Genomic DNA, 19,485 nt, shown 5'->3' with positions numbered 1-19,485 from the left:
GTCTGCGTGTATCTGTGTTTGCACTGGGTGAAGAACAGTAAACTGAGGGCAAACACAGATACACTGAGACTGGAGCGTGAAGCAGCCGTGAAGATCAGTCGAGTCATCCGCGCTCAGCAACACCTCAATGTTAGCGGGAAAAGGACGGTTTTAAAATTTTAGTCCCGGGACAACACTATTACAAAGAACCAAGGGTGTGCTACAGAGGACAGTTTAATCGCTCACCGGGTTAACTTACATAGGCTGAAGCAGGAAAGCGTTCCCACAGTGTTAAACTGGTGCTATGAACTGAAGCCTATGTGGACACTAGAGCATATTACTCTTAAAGATGTTGTTTGATGCTGAATTGCTTTTAATAGTTTAAATTAAACTGAACTGAATGATATTAAAGTGATATTTACACCATTTCTGCATTTTGAAATCTCTGCAACAGCTCGAGGTTTGTAGTACACAGCATGTACTGCAATGTTTACAGTGCTGGTCCTATACTTCTGTGTTTCTTCCCACCGCAGCCTCGCTTTGGTTCTTTAAAATGGCGACAGCGTGAAATAAGCGTATAAAAATATATGATTTCCTAAGGGGGCAAAAAATATTGACCTTAGCAGTAAAATAATAATAATAATAATAATAATAATAATAATAATAATAATAATAATAATAATAATAATAATAAAAATAATAACAATAACAATATTAATAATAATAATAATAATAATAATAATAACAATAATAATAATAATAATAATAATAATAATAAATTCACAACCAAACAAAGAAACAACACTTTCTCCAGAAAAAATTATAATAGGAAATACTATATATAAAATTTTTGTTTGTAATGTAAACATAACAAACATCAATTGGGAAATATTTGCAAAATAATACAAATTTCACAGGAGGACTAATATTTTTTTCTTCAACTGTGTAAAGATTCATAAGAGATTAAATCATGACAACCCAGACTCATTCTGAAAACGTACCGCTTTATAGATTTCTGGAGAGCACCAAATATGTCCCAGGAGCTACATTTTTTTGCCGTTTTTTCCACCAGAGGTAGCTGTGTACGCTTTTTCAGATCACAAAAGATCTCATGTCTCGTGAGGGCTATTCGCCCCTGCTCAGAGGTCGGTGTCGACTGACTGACTGACTGACTGACTACTGACTGACAAACAGACCTACTGACCCGCCCTCCTCTTTCCCTAAACCCAATCAACAGTGTTTTCAAAAGCACCAATTAATCCGCCCGTCCGCTTCCCCAAAACCCAACCCATAATGTTTACAAAAGCACAGATGGTCAACCCTCTGTCATATTCATCCCACTCTTTTGCATAAGCAAAACTTTCTCTGAGTGTCACTTATGCAAACCTTTGCTTTTTACTTTCCTCCAATGTTCCAACTGAAATGAAGAGATTTACAACATTCTCCTTTGACAATGATCCTACAATTAAGTTTTATGGAAGGGAAAATGGAGTGATTTGAATTTCTAGCACTCTCAAACTATCACGCACAATAGATAACACATCATAAACAACAGCAGACACAATGCGCTTTGAAAGAAAGAAGGTCTCATTCTTCAAGCGTCCGCTGGGAACTGAGCCGCATTGAAAACGCTGTGAAATGAATGGAGAGTGATATAGACTGGCGTGTGGTGAAGCTCCAGGGAAAGAAGCCCAACCGCTCTGATGTGTAGTGATTGTGAGACCAGCTAGTGCCTCTCCAAAAGGGTTCAAGGGTCAATGAAAGAATGAATTTGTTCAGAAAAGCTGCGAGAGAAAAAGACTTGAGATTTGAGCTGAGCTGTAGCCGGTAGCTGAAACTTCAAACTTCAATAAAAGAAAAGTTAACTTTGATTTCAAGGAGCGTGAAGAAGCAATTCTCTATAGGATGACCATACACAGTGACTCAGAGATCCTTTGGGGAAAGATGAACAGATCCATGTGAGAACTCAAAGATAGCATGAATCAACTAGTAAGTAAGTAAGTAAGTAAGTAAGTGAGTAAGTGAGTAAGTAAGTAGGTAAGTAAGTAAGTGAGTAAGTAAGTGAGTAAGTGAGTAAGTAAGTGAGTAAGTAAGTAAGTAAGTAAGTGAGTAAGTGAGTAAGTAGGTAAGTAAGTGAGTAAGTAAGTGAGTAAGTGAGTAAGTAAGTAAGTAAGTAAGTGAGTAAGTGAGTAAGTAAGTAAGTGAGTAAGTAAGTAAGTAAGTGAGTAAGTAAGTAAGTGAGTAAGTAAGTAAATAAGTAAGTAGGTAAGTGAGTAAGTAAGTGAGTAAGTGAGTAAGTAAGTGAGTAAGTAAATAAGTAGGTAAGTAAGTAAGTAAGTAAGTGAGTGAGTAAGTAAGTAAGTGAGTAAGTAAGTGAATAAGTAAGTAGGTAAGTGAGTAAGTAAGTAAGTAAGTAAGTAAGTAAGTAAGTAAGTAAGTAAGTGAGTGAGTAAGTAAGTAAGTGAGTAAGTAAGTAAATAAGTAAGTGAGTAAGTAGGTAAGTAAGTAAGTAAGTAGATGGTTGGTTGGTTTGTAGGTAGGTAGGTAGGTAGGTAGGTAGGTTGGTAGGTTGGTTGGTTAGTTTATTCTAATCTTTATTCTTGTGTCTGCAGTGTAAGCAGGTAGATCGGATTTTCACCTGTCAATGCAAGTCGCACGTCATTAAAAACCAAAGAGAATGACGTCAAGTCTGACACTTCCAATTCTGAACAGACTTCAGAGTCCCAAACCTTACATCTCATACACGAGGGCGTAAACAGCTTTTATATTGTCTTGTAGCACAGGTATTTAAGCATGTTAATGAGAGCGAGAGTGCAATGTCTGCCACGTAACCAATATAAACTAATATTAAACTAGTGCATACATCACGTGCATAAATCACGCCATGGATATTACATTAAGATGCCTAAAGGTTTAAAAGAGCCTATATATCAAAAGAAGATGGACAAATGAGAACGTTTCTGTCATAAACTAGAGTAAAACAGCTTGTCAAAAGCTGCCAACAGATTGCATAGAGGAATAGAGAAAAGAGCACTCCTTAATTATCAGCTGTTAGTCAGCACTAGGGTTGTAACAATATACCGGTATGACGGTCTACCACGATTTGAACGTGCACGATTATCATACCATGAACAATTGCATATCAACGGTTTTAACCCTTAAAGACCGAGACAGCCGCCCGCGGCTAAAAATAAGTATTGCTCTTAATTGTTTAATAACTTTTGATCCGCTGATCCGATTCATACAATTCAAAGATTGTCATAAAGAAGATAATCTCAGCTTTCCAGTGCTGTATCACATAACATTCGCGGCTCCGGAGGCTCCGGAATCAGTGCGGTTATGTCATCAAAATTTGACAACGCTGATTTGACAAAGAAACGCTCGTCACTGTGTCTCCGGACAAACCAGACATGATACATTGATGCATTGTCCCTCCTCCATGCCCAGATTGGTTGAAACTCGCTATATCACAACCAATAAGCATAGGTTTCGCTTTTGTTTGTGGACCAACAATGAGCTTTTTGAACAACACGGAATGAGAGATAGGCTGTACATTTATGCGTGGCTAAATAAAACGCAAAAAAAAAAAGTTTTGCATGAAATAATTCTCATACTAAGTACTTTTGCATGCACAGCAGCACAGAAACATGACAAAACAGTGACACATTGCATTGCAGACAACCATATCCAAATCCATATCCACAGACAACCATATCCATGCTGGCACATAAAACCTAAGGATGTTCCATATTGAATCTAGTTTCGTTATGTAACTATTTATAGTATAGTAAATATTTATATCTATTTTTTTTACTGAGGATTTGCACCATGTTTATTTGGACTTTATTTGGACTTTGACACATTATTTATTATTTTCTTATTTTTTTATTTGTTCATTGTAAGTGGTGTTGTTTATAGTAAATGAAAATATATTATTTAGAAAAAGTCAAATTTGCTTCACTGTTCTATTATTTTGTAACATTTGTAACATACCGTATACCGCGAAACCGTCAATCCGTGGTATTGTTTTAGACAATTATCATACCGTAAAAAATTCATACCGTTACAACCCTAGTCAGCACATGCTCTTTTTTTTCCTGGTCCTTGCGCCTTTGCCGTGTGCTGTGTAAATGCACACGATTGGATACGAGAAACTTTTAAAAGATGATGTAAGCAGGTCATTAAAAAAATCAGATCAGAAATCGAAATTGACCATCAAGATCTGCAGTGTAAATGCAGCCTTAGTTAGTTAGTTAGTTAGTTAGTTAGTTAGTTAGTTAGTTAGTTAGTTAGTTAATTAGTTAGTTAGTTAGTTAGTTAGTTAGTTAGTTAGTTAGTTAGTTAGTTAGTTAATTTGTAACTTAGTTAGTTAGTTAGTTAGTTAGTTAGTTAGTTAGTTAGTTAGTTAGTTAGTTAGTTAGTTAGTTAGTTAGTTAGTTAGTTAGTTAGTACGGCCTAATTTACACTGCACTGTTCAAGTGACTTAAATCCAATTTTCCTCTTCTATGTGGCACAGATCGGACAAGGCCCATGTACATGTAAGCAGGAAAAAATCACATGGATTCCGATATACTCAAATCAGATACAGGCATTGTTCATATGTGGAAATTTATCCGATATGAATCGGATCTGTGTTCTCGTGACTGCAGTGTAAGCAGGTAGATCGGATTTTCACCTGTCAATGCGAGTGACGCGTCATTAAAAACCATAGAGAATGACGTCAAGTCTGACACTTCCAATTCTAAACAGACTTTAGCAGACTTTAACTTTAGTTAGTTAGTTAGTTAGTTAGTTAGTTAGTTACACTCAAAAATGGCTTTTGCTGCTTGTTTAAACTGCTTATTTAAAATAAGTTAAAACAGCACAATTATAATTTTTGGGGGGGGGGGCAACTTAATTATTTTATGTTTAATCCACTTAAATTTGTAAAAACTATTAACTTAAGGGATTTGTGTTGGGTCAACATGAAGTATTTGTTTGAAACAAAGTACTTTTTACACTGTAATTAGTTACTGTAGTAAGTTAGTTTATTCATCTCATAGGAAATTATTGATTGACACAATCTTATACATAATCCTTTGAGAACAGAGAAACATAGATAAGACGTAATAAATACTTAAAACGGGCCAAGGTAAATTAAGATCCTTCTGAAGTTTGAAGCTTCTGCAATTTGACTAATTTGTCCCTGCAGACATTTGGAATAAAGACTCTTTTACATTAACTAGCTTATTTATACATGCATGAAAGGATAATTGTCACATTTGTCATTTTTCTGCATCAACAAATGTCATTTCCAGCATGTCCCTAATGATTTAGTTTCATGCTGTGGAAATGACAGTGATGGAAATGACATTGTATTTGATAAATAATAAATACAAAACAACTCTTGTTATCTGGTAAGACTAATTTCTTAAATTTTTAATTATTTCTATACATCCTAAATACACACAATTAAATATTTTTAAAATAATAAAAAAAAATATTGCTGTTGTTATTATTACTATTACTGTCAAACAAATTAATAAATACATCATTAACTCATTTACAAAAATGTTTCTTCATGTATATTAAGAATAAATTAAATGCCCGAGTTTAATTTAGTTTTAATTTAGTCTTAAATATAAATATAAAATAATCATTAATCATAAAACACTTATACACTTAAACACTTATATTATAAATATTCAGTGACATGCTGTGAAGATGACAGTGCTGGGAATTACATTTTTAATAAAAAAAAAATAAATAAATAATTAAGGACAACTCTTATCATTTGCAAAGTGTATTTTTTTTTTAAATTAGGAAGAAATTCCTAAATATACACACAAATAAATAATGTATTTTATAATGTTATTATCAAACAACTAAATAAATGATTTCTTTACATTTATTTACAAAATATTTAATAATGTATATTAAGGTTGTATGAAATGCCAGACTTTTAATTATTTTTAAAAAAAATCTACAAATTAATTTATTCATTTTCTTTTTGGCTTAGCCCTTTTATTAATAAGGGGTCGCCACAGTCGAGTGAACCACCAACTCATCCAGCATATGTTTTAAGCAGCGAATGCCCCTCCAGCCGCAATCCAGTACTGGGAAACACCCATAAACTCTCACATTCACACACACATACTACGGCCATCTCAGTTCATGAAATTCACCTATAGCGCATGTCTTGGACTGTGGAGGAAGGTGAAAACATGCAAACTCCACATAGAAGCACCAATGACCCAGATTGCTGCAAACAACTAAGCCACCATGCCGCCTGATTTTTTACATTTATTTACAAAATATTTAGTAATGTATATTAAGGATGTATGAAATGCCAGCCTTTTAATTATTTTAAAAAATCTATAAATTATAAAACATAATTAATATTCATACGCTATTAAAATACGAACATTCTGTTGAATTTTGATATTTCTTTATTAATGTTTTTTTTAATACATATGTCTTTTTGAAAAGAAGCAAATAAATAAAAAAATAATAATGTAAAAAGTATTAATATGACCCCCATCTGACATTTTAACATCACCTGCATTGATCATTGAGTCAGACTGCCAAGGTCAACACATATTTTTTACAGAGACATGAATTTAAAAATGTACAACAGTACATTTACTTAAGATGAAACACAATGCAGCAAGAGATGTGATCATGTCGCGTGCCGCTGTTTGAAATCTTCCCTGTGACAACCTACATACCGCTTAAATAAATTAGACAATATAGAGTACACAGACGTGTGCGGTACACAAGAACTCCATTCTGAACACAAGCCATGGTTTATGTAGGAGAGCGCAAGGATAAATCATCGGGGCTGCATCTGACAGCTTTCAGAAGCTCTTAGTAGCAAGGCATTACATTTTGATGAAAATTTTACATCACACTCCAGAGCACATCGTGCAGCTGCGGCATCTGCCTTTTTTTTTTGCTGCAGTTACTTCGCATTTGCTCAAAAAACTGCACATCTACACAGTGACAGGTGTTCAGCGGCAACTCCAGATATCGAACACTGCTGCTGCTGCTACAGTTCCTTATGAGCCTGGATTGCATTTACAGTAGGGACTGGATATATTGCATTTGCTTTGGAGAGCCTAATCAAATCCTGAACCGTTTTTTGGCCTGCCCAGAAGGATTTTTCCTCACAGATTTTCTTTAAATTCATTCAGCTAACATGAAATCAGATAGAATATCTCCAGCAAAAAAAAAATCCCTCCCTTACTGTTATCGCAAATATCTTTCCTGAAGAAATGTGTGCGTTTAAAGCACCCCACTGTTACATCCGAAATGAAAAGACATATTTAATATTGCAAACTAATTGTTCGGTAAGTGGGTTCATTTCCTCACGAGGAGCAATTTGATTCCGGGCTGGCACTAAAAAGGCACGACATCAGATGTTAATCGAAGGAGACAAGCTCTTCCCTGCACTCTCTCTGGTAAATATCATTTTCACGGTGATAAAACATCATTCGGAGCTGTTAAACATAATGGGCTGTTTCAATAATCCATGGTGGCATCATCTAATCACAGTAATCACTGTTTGTGGATGGCGTTCGATGCATGCGGAAATGTGTGGCATTAAAATCAACGCAACACCACTTTGTGCGTTCAGACAAGGCAAACGGTTTTCACAGGACACTTTCCAATGGTGATCCCATCAACACAAAAACAACATACCTGTAAACAAGCATTAATAATGGTAGTTCAACCTGTCGTCATTTACTCACCCTCCATTTGTTTTAAACATGTTTCAAGAGTTCACACTTAGCTGATGATTGGTAATTAGCTTGTTTGGCATGCTGTCTCAGGAGTGAGCCCTGGGGTCCGTTCTTGGTACGTGGATTACTCAGTTAGCTGGATTTGGATATTGACGATTTGACACGATCCAGTTTCGTTCTTCAAAGCTGATCCGAGAGTTGTTGTCATAGCAACAGTTCTGCTTGGTCAAACCTGATCGAAAGCAGGTTCAATTCATATAAACAAGATTAGATTGGCTTAGTTCAAGCAAAGATAATACAGAAAGTATGTTCCGAATTCTGATATTTTCTTATAGTAGTAGTTATATACACTTGGGAAAATGGTACATATTTTTTAACTATATATATAAAGTTATAGTCATTAATAAAATAAATTAAGTTATACATATTAATAAAACTTATGCAATCTGCACCCTCGAAATGAAAGTACAAAGATTGCCACCTGGTGGTGCAAAGAGAAAACTTATTGATATTAACTTTTTTGATCGCTTTAGTACAAATTGTGTATAATAGAAATGCACAATATGTGACTTTTTTAAAGCAATAATACATTTATGCAGTCATAAACATGTTTTGATAGTTAATATGCCAGTGATTTGATGCTTCTGAAGACGCCTTTACCAATATGAAAACGCTTTTGTAAACACCCAGTTATTCTTTACACCGATTAAAAAACGGCTACTATAATAAAGAAAATATTTTCTAAATGTGGAACTAAATACATTGATTTGCATTGAAATACATGATGAATACTCGACACATGAAAGTGTAAAGCCTGCAGCTCACAACAAATGTCGAAGGTTATTGCGTGTCATATTTAACAAGCCGTTTACTGCTAATTTGATGTAATTTTGCTCACATGGATAATTGAATATTAATCAGATGATGTCATTACGCTGCTGTGCCGTCAGCCAATCATTGCATTGCTGATCATGATTTCGAGGATCGATAGATCTGTCCTTCACAACACACGCAGCGATCTCAGATCAGTTTATCCAGACATTCTAATCTGATTCGCGAACTGGTTTGAAGAACCAAATTAGCGAGAGATCAGTTATCAAGATTAAAAGATCCGGGATCTGCCAAATAATCTTAGATCATTTAAGCGAGGTACGAAGAACGGACCCCTGAGCTCATGAGATGTCTCATGTTTTGGACTGTGGGAGAAAACCCTAACGAACTGGGGAAAAGCCATGCAAGCACTGACCGACTGACCGGGTAGAGATCTGAACCCGAGGCATTCTTGCTGTGAGGCCACCTTTACATTTTGAAGGTTTTGAAGATGAAAGTCCTACATAATGGCCACAGCCATTTTTATGGCCATATTTAAAGGCCAAAGACTGGTTACTCACTGAATCTAAGCAGGGCTACGCCTGATCAGTACCTGGATGGGAGACCACATGGGAAAACTAGGTTTCTATTGCAAGTGGTGTTAGTGAGGCCAGCAGGGGGCACTCAACCTGTGGTCTGTGTGAGTCCTAATGCCCCAGTACAAAGAAAGGGGTACTATACTGTCACTGAGCACCGTTTTTTCAATGAGACGTTAAACCGAGGTCCCGATTCTCTGTGGTCATTAAAAATCCCATGACACTTCTTGTAAAGAGCATTTCATAGTAGCTATTAATGTCAATAGCTGCTGGTTTTAAACTTTCATCAAAATATCATCTTTCAAGTGTTCACACTGTCCCGGGTGAGAGCCCTGAGATCAAAGGATCCTCAAGCCCAGGGCTCCCACCCATTTGCTGAGCAAGAGGGGAGGTTCAGCTCAGGTAAATCTAAAAAATTCCCCAGCTGGCTAAGGTAAACTACTTTGGGAAGAAAGGGAGCTGGATAAAGTGCCTGTTTTGCTTAGTCTGTTAAGTATTATGCATATCTTTGGATGATGGGAGAAAACCAGAGAACCCGGGAGAAACCCACACGGAAACGGGGAAGATCAGGGCCGGCAGAGTTTTTGCTGTGGGGCTAACCACCGTGCCGCCCAATCTATGAGAAAAAAGGAGAAGCACGTGATACTCTCGAAATTGGTTTATTAAAGGGCCATGAAACCCCCCGTTTCAGCAGGGTGACTTCACACCTCTAGTTTGGAAAAAGTCAGGAAAGTGGGTGTGTCTAGCTCTGTTTGGGTGGGAGTGTCGGGGTAGGAAAAAGGAGAAGGACTTGAATAAAAATGGGAGCTCCAATTTGGGCACGTGCTGATTTTTACAGAGGAAAAACAAACACACAGGCGCAGGGGAGAAAGACAGTGAGTTTAATGACGGTGGAATGTTTGATATCGCACGTCGTATAAGAGAAAAAAAACTCTGCATTTCTCAGTAACTCAGATGCACTCAGTAGGATGCAATCCTGTCACAAAATGCGGCAAAAATTAAACACGACGATTGGCAATAGTTTGCTTACTGTGTTCACGTGTTTACACTTAGAGAGCAGCATTTAGTCTCAGTCCATAATATTGTAGAGATGTTAACGTAAACTAAGTAACTTAGAAATTATTTTGACTAAGGTCTGTCTTTAAACACTGGAAGAGTACTGCTGATGATACGAACTTTGCCATCTGAACGACCAAAGAAAGGGCACTGATCGCACACACTTACCAAATCTGTAGACAGGACAGTCAGCGCATACTGGAGCTGCGTCTTTTTTGAAAGAAGACGAGCAGCAAATCCAGATTACATAATTTCCAGATGAGAAAAGCTCTCGAGTAAAAAATGTTCCGTGCAAATGTATTTCGGCCACGCGTCGCATGCACTGATCCACATGTGAGACCAGCAGTGCTCTCATAGAGAGAAAATGAAAACAAAACAAAACACGCTAAGATCTCATGGCTGTGACCCAGCTTCAAAAATTTGTTTCAAACCAGAAGTAAGAATATGCTCGAAATAACGCAAAAACAACCAATTTTCAATTGTTAGTGTAATATATGTGTCCTCATAGTGTTTTTAGCAGTGTGTGACTCATATATGACTGTCAACAGCTCAAAAAATGTGTTTTGGTGTCTCGTGACGCTTTAATAAACTTCACTTTGTGTTCAACAAAGAAAAGAAACTCAAACAGGTCTTGGAAAAAACTTTAAGGTGAGTAAATGGTGAGTACATTTTCATTTTGAGTAAACTATCCCTTTAAAAGCCACCAATGCAAAAGCCCACAGCAGCAATGATAAATGATAATAAGCAGTATGTTTATGAGGCATTTCAAAGGGAAAAGAAAATGCTTTCTAAATCATTTGCACATCAGAGGCAGCTAATATGACGAGGTTGTAGTCAATAATAGCAGTACAGAGACTATTATACTGGATTTCAGTCATCCACTGTGAGTTTAACTTAGCCTTTCCTTTAGTACATGTATTTAAATTAAGTATTATATGACTCTAAAGGATTTAAGTAGGAACCCAATTATTAGGATTTAGCTTCACAAAAAACATTTTTAAAAAGAATAATCGTTCATTCCTTATCAAAATTTCTTTAATCCCTGCACCAAAAAACATTTGCGATTGTATTTTCATATTACGTTCGACTAAAACCCCAATTCCATTTCGTCGTCTGTGAACAGAGGCTCTGTTAATGCTTTTTAAAATTCATCAGCTGAAACTATTAATGCCCATTCGGGTGTCTGGGCTTGTGACAAATGGTGAGGTCATTCCCAGCGTGACACACTTACTCAAAATAATGTGATCACTCTTCAGAAATGAAGGGCTGGAATAATGGATAATACAACAAATCATCAGGGGCTTTTTTCCTTCATATTAGACCTAAATCTTACAGCTGATACCCATTAGGAGCCGTTGAAGAGAACTTTGAGAGAACTCATTGTGAAATGACAGTCTTGATGGAGTCAAAGTGACCTCGCACACACAAAAAGGAGTGTCGCATGCAGGAATTGTACCTGGATTAAGATGGACCACTCTGTGATAATGAGGTCAGCAGTTCAGATATATAAGCTCAGGTTCTTCCAATAGACTGTACTCTGTAACAGTCATGGAGACATTTGAAACCTCATTTATCTTCTTGTTAATCTTGATATGAGGGTGCAATCGGGAAGTAATGGACGAAAGGAAATTCAGCAAATTTTACAAAGCCACAGCAAACTATGGATCAGTCTCAGTGTGTGCACTCTTTGGTGACATAATGGTGCGTAAAAAGATAAGTAATAGTCTGCATCAGACAAAAGGGGGAACAGGGTGCACCGTAGGGAAACACCCACACACACATTCACACACATACACTACAGCCAACTTAGTTTCTTCAATTCACCTATAGTGCATGTCTTTAGACTGTGGGAAAACCAGAGCACCCGGAGCAAACCCACATGAACACAGGGAGAACATGCAAACTCTATACAGAAATGCCCACTGACCCAGCCGGGACTTGAATCAGGAACCTTCTTGCTGTAAAGCGAAAGTGCTAGCAACTGAGCCACCACGTCGCCCATCCAATTCAGAATCATAAAATTAAAAATGAAATACACTATGGTCCTGCAGAATTCACTGTTATGTTAAAAAGCATATGACGTGTTAGATGCACAGCTTTTCAGGTACTTTCTGTTGACCTATGCTTAACATATAACAACATGCAATATTAGGGGTTGCCTGATTGCATGCTTTCCTCTCACTAATAAAACCGGTGAGACAACAACATGAATACATCAGATCATAGAGATGTGGATTTTTGCACAAGCTCTGCAATTTGACAATATAGTCAAGTCATGTTGCACTTATTTTTGAGCAGTACTTTATACAAATTACCAAGAATGCTTTACAGATACACACTGCTTTGTTATCTTTAGCATATAAAATATTACATAATTGCATCTTACCATTGGCAGATGTTTACCAGACACAACAAACCTTTTTACAGAATATTTGCTTTTTCAAGCAGATATAGATGACCAAAAAAAAATTCTTCATTCATCAGTTACATTTATATCAGGGTCTTTGGTATGACTCAGTTTGCCAGATTTAGATGAATCTGAAAAAAAACTTTCTTTATCCAAAATTTTAAAGCAGCTGCGAATTTTGCTAATATTGTAAGCAAAATATTAATAGCGATTATTTTAAAGCAGTATTTTAGATGATTTGCTCAAAGCATTTTTGTAGAACTCCTAAAAGCAACCTAGGTTTATTTTTGATACGTACCCCTGCATATATTTCTGAACAGCATAAAATATGTCCCAGGAGGTACATTTATTTGGCCGCTGTGTATGCTTTTTCAGATCACAAATTTCTCTCGCAAGTACCAGTCGCATAAATCCATCAGAGGCCGGTGTCGACTGACTGACTAACTTACCAACTGACCAATTAACCCCACCCACCCCCTTCCCTAAACCCAACCGACAGCATTTTCAAAAGCACCGATTGACCCGCTAACCGCCCTCCCTAAACCTAACCGACAGTGATTTCAAAAGCAATCCAGAAAAATAAAAGCCCTTGCGGTCACCTGATTTTTACGACATTGTCTGATCTTACCACGTTCTACCCCTGTTATTTATTTGTTTATTTTTTGCCTTTTGTTTTACCTGATTTCTCGAACTGTTCTTCGTCAGACTCAAACCCATCGTCTTGGTCAACTTCTCTCTGTGTCTCAAGTGCACCAACATACACGGCGAGTCATTGGGCAAACTGGTAAAATCAGCAAAGCCGTCCACACACAAAGCAGTCATAATTCGTTTTAAAGATGAAATGCAGCCATATTTAGCTCTGGCTACATAATTCGTGTTCTCCAGAAATGTATACGGGGGTACGTATTCACAATGAGCCTATGTTGCTTAAAAATGAGAAATGCTTGTCAGAAAGAGCGTTATGTCACTTGCGTGATGACGTACATCACAGACACGCGCTGCCAGGCGTGCCAGCGCTCAGCAGTTGGTTAAGCTCCGTGACCGTCGCAGAAAGTTTTAGCTACAAAATGAGTGCCTTGAATACAGATGTGAATGAACAAGCTTACACATGTAATAATGCAGATGAAATAGTTGATAAGAGAGGAACGACTAATGCAGCGGTGTGGATGTGGTTCGGCTTTTTAAGTTCCGATAAACGTATAGTTTTGGTGCTCTGCAAAATGTGCGGGAGAATGATGCCACCTTGTAGGATTGAAATCAAACTTCGCTTATTAACACATACATAAAACACGTGACGTGCATATATACTATTGAACGTTCAAAACATGTATGAAACCTGCGCATATACGTATAAATTTGATGCATGCATACAAACGCACGTACATATAAACTCGATCCTTCCATATAATTGATCCTCGTATAAACACCCAAATTAACACTCACTGGATGTTATTATAGACTTTGCAAATTCAGTTTGCAGACAACTGTGGGTACAGACATTCATTGTGTGTGTTCTTGCCAGTTTTTTCCTGGCTTTTAGTTATTGTCCATATTGATATCGGAAATATATTGTATCGACCGAAATTAAGAAATATATAGTGAAATAAATTTTTGCCATATAAATTATCGTCCAGCCCTAATTGTTCCCAGAGATGCATTGCAGCTGGAAGGGCAGTAAAACATATGCTGGATAAGTTGGCGGTTCATTCTGGTGTGGCAACCCCAGATTAATAAATGGACTAAGCCGAAAAGAAAATGAATGCATAAATGAAAATGTTTATTGTTAATTAATTTTGCTTATATTGTAGCTGTTATGTTTTCTTTGCTATAGTAATTAAAAAGTAAAAATCCTTATAAATCCTTAAAAATATATATAAAATATATACTGAAAATTCAATTTAAGTATTTTGATTTAATAAATTTTTAAGCATTTAAATCCATGCAGTAAGGAATTTAAGAATTTAATCCAGGCAATGCATTTTTTATAAGGATTTATAAGGATTTTTAAATTAAATATTAAAAATGTATTAAATTATATATATATATATATATATATATATATATATATATATATATATATATATATATATATATATATATATATATATATATATATATATATATATATATATATATATATATATATATACATATATACACACACACACACACTTTTTGGTAGTATTTTTGGATATTTGTCCTTTTTAAAAATTGATAGAAAAGAGAGAAAAGTCTGTGAATATGTGAATATGTGCATTTTTTGGGCCCGATCAGAGCTAATATTGCCTAATTTTTTCATCATTGCATGACTTTTATGACCATGGTGAATGCCCTAAAAAGTTTCAGGCACGATGTGCAAAAAAAAAATCACTTCTGTCATAAAAGATTTTCCATGAGCTCTTGCTGATTTTTCTAGGGCCGTCTCACATAGCACACGTTATCAGACAAGAGATCACACACTGTGAATCCCTGACATTATACGAGAGGGCACAGCGAGCAGCTACACCGCTTTTGCAAACATCCCTGACGACATATGACATTGTTCACACAAACGTTAGACTTTTAAATGCTGACCTCTCATGCACAGCAGCATGACACAGCTGACAGGGGGTTCACTGTTGCAATGATAATTCAAAGAGACTCCAGAGACCTCATAGCATGGATTAAAAAACTAGGAATTCATCCTACAGGCAACAGAAAGCGGATAAAAAGAGCTTCGAGACACAAGTCGTTTATATTACAATGCATGTCAGAGTCTAACAAGATCTATTTAACTCCTCTTTTATGCAGTCATGATGGACACATCAAGGCCTATAATAATACCCTTCATTATGAAATATGCATTATCCATTAGTTCCATAAGTCAGTGTACTCCCTTATGCATGATATGTATTATCATGTTCTCGGTCTCCTCTAAATGTTGCTTAATAGAGGTAGGTAAGTTAACAAAGGCTGTACAGGATGCATTGATAAATCATGTTATTAAATGTGTAAATCTTTTTTCTCTTCTACTTTGAAAAGCAATTCTGAATCCCATTTCTTTGAATTGTGTTTGTCTTGAGAATGCTCTTTGTATATTATCTGCAAACATTGTGGAAAATGTGCACTTTCAGCAATATTTGATAGTTTCATTTACAGTCACTATTAAGACAGGTGTCACATTTTAATATAAAAATACTTTTAAAGCATGATGGGAATGGCAGAAATTTGAATACAGCTGAATAAAGCTAAAAACTTCATAATAGTGTGCATTAATCATCATAACAAACAACATCACGTTGTTTAATGCTCACCGTTCATTCATTTTCTTTCCACTTAGTCCCTTTTTTTATAAGGGGTCGCCACAGTGAAATGAACTGATAACTTATCCAGCATATGTTTTACACAGTGGATGCCCTTTCAGCTGCAACACAGTACTGAGCAACACCCATACACTCTTACATTCACACACACACTACGGCCAATTTAGTTTATTCAATTCACTTGTACCGCTTGTCTTTGGACTGTAGGGGTGCTCAACATTCATATAAAAATATATAATATAATATAATATAATATAATATAATATAATATAATATAATATAATATAATATAATATAATATAATATAAAATAATATATTATAATATATTATAAAATAATATAATATAACATAATATAAAATAATATAATATAACATAACATAACATAACATAACATAAAATAATATAATATAATATAACATAACATAACATAACATAACATAACATAAAATAATATAATATAATATAATATAATATAATATAATATAATATAACATAACATAACATAACATAACATAACATAAAATAATATAATATAATATAATATAATATAATATAATATAATATAATATAACATAACATAACATAACATAACATAAAATAATATAATATAATATAATATAATATAATATAATATAATATAACATAACATAACATAACATAACATAACATAAAATAATATAATATAATATAACATAATATAATATAACATAATATAAAATAATATAATATAACATAACATAACATAACAAAATATAATATAACATAATATAATATAATATAATATAATATAATATAATATAATATAATATAATATAATATAATATAATATAACATAATATAATATAATACAAATAATATAATATAACATAATATAATATAATATAACATAATATAATATAATATAATATAACATAATATAATATAATACAAATAATATAATATAACATATTATAATATAAAATTATATAATATAATATAATATAATATAATATAATATAATATAATATAATATAATATAATATAATATAATATAATATAATATAATAAAAAAAGTTATTTGTGCAGTATTTTTTATGAATTAATGTGTCATGTCTGCACCTTTACAAATATTGTCAATAGCCAATAGTCTACCATAGTACTGAATGAATACATAAACATTTACCAAACTCAATGTATTTACATTGAAGTATTTAATATAATAACATATATAACCACAAAATAGTGTCACAAAAGGTGATAATACTACTTCCCCTCCCCCCCCCCACCAAATCAATTACCATGGAAAAGTATCTAATCAGAAGGCATATCCATGGTACAAAGCAATTATGAGCTATCATCATAACAGTGTGCAAAACCTGGTTATTAAATGGTAACTATAAGGTCCCTACAGGTATATTTATTTTATATGATTAATATCCAGCATTTAACCATATAGTACTTCTTGGTTTTACCACACATAAAATCAAAAACCTATTGTATTTAATGGTGGCCACAATTTAAAAACCTAGTTTCACCATGGTATTGTAAAACTGTGGTACAACTCAGATAATATGCCAAATAAACATGGTTAATGCACTTATACTATAATACAACCATGGTTCATTTTTATAAGGAATAGTTTTTGAAGTAGACAACCACATTAATAACATAGAAATTGGGAAACGCAACAGAAACACGATAACAAGAATTTACAAATATCACATAACTTACTAAAAAGTGGACACAAACAACCTCATGTTGTATAATGCACAAAGTTCATTCATTTTCTTTCTGCTTAGTCCCTTTTCTCATCAGGGGTCGCCACAGTGAAATGAACTGCCAACTTATCCAGCATATGTTTTACACAGTCGATGTTCTTTCAGCTGCAACCCAGTACTGAGCAACACCCATACACACTCACATTCACACACACACTCATGCACTATGGACAATTTAGCCTACCCAATTCACCTGTACCACATGTCTTTGGACTGTGGGGGAAACCAGAGCAAACCCACGCGAATCCAGGGAGAACATGCAAACTCCACACAGAAACGCCAACTGAGCCGAGGTTCGAACCAGCGACCTTCTTGCTGTGAGGCGACAGCACTACCTACTGCGCCACTGCCTCGCATAATATAATATAATATAATATAATATAATATAATATAATATAATATAATATATGACAATAAAAGTTATTTGTGCAGTATTTTTTTATGAATTAATGTGTCACGTCTATGCACCTTTACAAATATTGTCAATAGCCTATAGTCTACCATAGTACTGAATGAATACATAAATATTTACCAAACTCAAGGTATTTACATCAAAGTATTTAATATAATAACATATATAACCACAAAATAGTGTCACAAAAGGTGATATTACTACTTTTTTCCCCAAAAATCAATTACCATGAAAAAAAGATCTAATCAGAAGGCATATGCTACGCAGCAATGGTCCTAAATCATAAGCCATCATCATAACAGTGTGCACGGTTATAATATGGTAACTATAACGACCCTAAATCCCTTTGATATTATCGATAACCAGCATTTAACACATACAGTAGGCTACTTCATGGTTTTCCTACAAATAAAATCAAAAACCTATTGTATTTAATGGTGACCACAGAAAAAAAAACTAGTTTAACCATGGTATTGTAAAACTGTAGTTATACGAGTTAATACGCCAAATAAACATGGTTATCACTTCTACTATAATAAAACCATGGCTAATTTTCGCAAGGAATGTTTTTTAAAGTAGGCAACCACATTAATAACATAGAAATTGTAAAACGCAACAAAAACACGATAACAAGAATGACACTTTCATACAGGCATCATATAACTTACTAAAAAGTGGACACAAACGATTAAGATTATCGTAAACACGCGATAGGCGGCGAAAACAGAAACTTATAACCCAATTACTGAGCGTCCATTTATTTACCTGTTCATCCTGATGTGTAACTTTCTCCAGGAGTCAGTCGAGACATCCTCTCATCAATCCCTCGAAAACATCACGACTCTCTCAAACCCTCTGCAGACTTTTCCAGTTGTTAAATTCAGCTGTGATTCAAAAACAAATCACCTATGACCTGTTTAAGGAAAGCGCGGGGTTTTTCTTCAGGCTTTCTTTCATTCATTCAGCGTGGAGATCCGCACAACCGTTCTGTCCGCGTCCCCGCGCGCGCTCACCGCGTTTTCCCCGTGAAATGAGATTCATATCGAACATAACAATATTTCTCAACACTGTGCCGCTTCTAATCTCTATCAAATCTGTTAAAAGCTCGATTCCCCTCCCTCTCTTGCTCTCACTCCCTCAGTATGTGTGTGCGTGTCTATCTCTCTCTCTCTCCTCTCTCCTATTCTGTCGTGCAGTTTGTTTGTTGGTCACTCTGCCCCTCATGTTCCGTTTAGGGGGGGGCGTTACAGTTTATTTTCATCTCTTTTATTAGACTTTTCTGAAGTACATTTTCCTGGGGACTTCAAGAACAATCCTTTTATTGGGGGAGGATTTCTGAACAGTGCCTTTGTGGTGAAGAGCTTTAAAGCTTTAATAAACATCCCAGCGGGCACCTTGATGTCAAAACGACATCAAATAGACATCAGGCATGACGTCAAAAAT

General features: G+C 35.0%; 1 protein-coding gene across 1 annotated transcript in view; it reads right to left on the bottom strand.

The window, feature by feature from the left end:
- The window catches only part of grm6a (glutamate receptor, metabotropic 6a), a 126,230-nt gene extending 107,001 nt beyond the window's left edge, over positions 1–19,229 (bottom strand). The window contains exon 1 of the mRNA XM_021478291.3: positions 18,808–19,229. The gene's annotated coding sequence lies outside the window, so the exon portion shown is untranslated. The remainder of the gene's footprint in view (positions 1–18,807) is intronic.
- Positions 19,230–19,485: the final 256 nt, after the last annotated feature.

The sequence above is a fragment of the Danio rerio genome, chromosome 8, assembly GCF_049306965.1.
Source record: "Danio rerio strain Tuebingen ecotype United States chromosome 8, GRCz12tu, whole genome shotgun sequence".
NCBI classification, from domain to species: Eukaryota; Metazoa; Chordata; class Actinopteri; order Cypriniformes; family Danionidae; genus Danio; species Danio rerio.
Note: the sequence above shows the minus strand (reverse complement) of the source record. Positions and strands in the feature narration are given on the sequence as shown.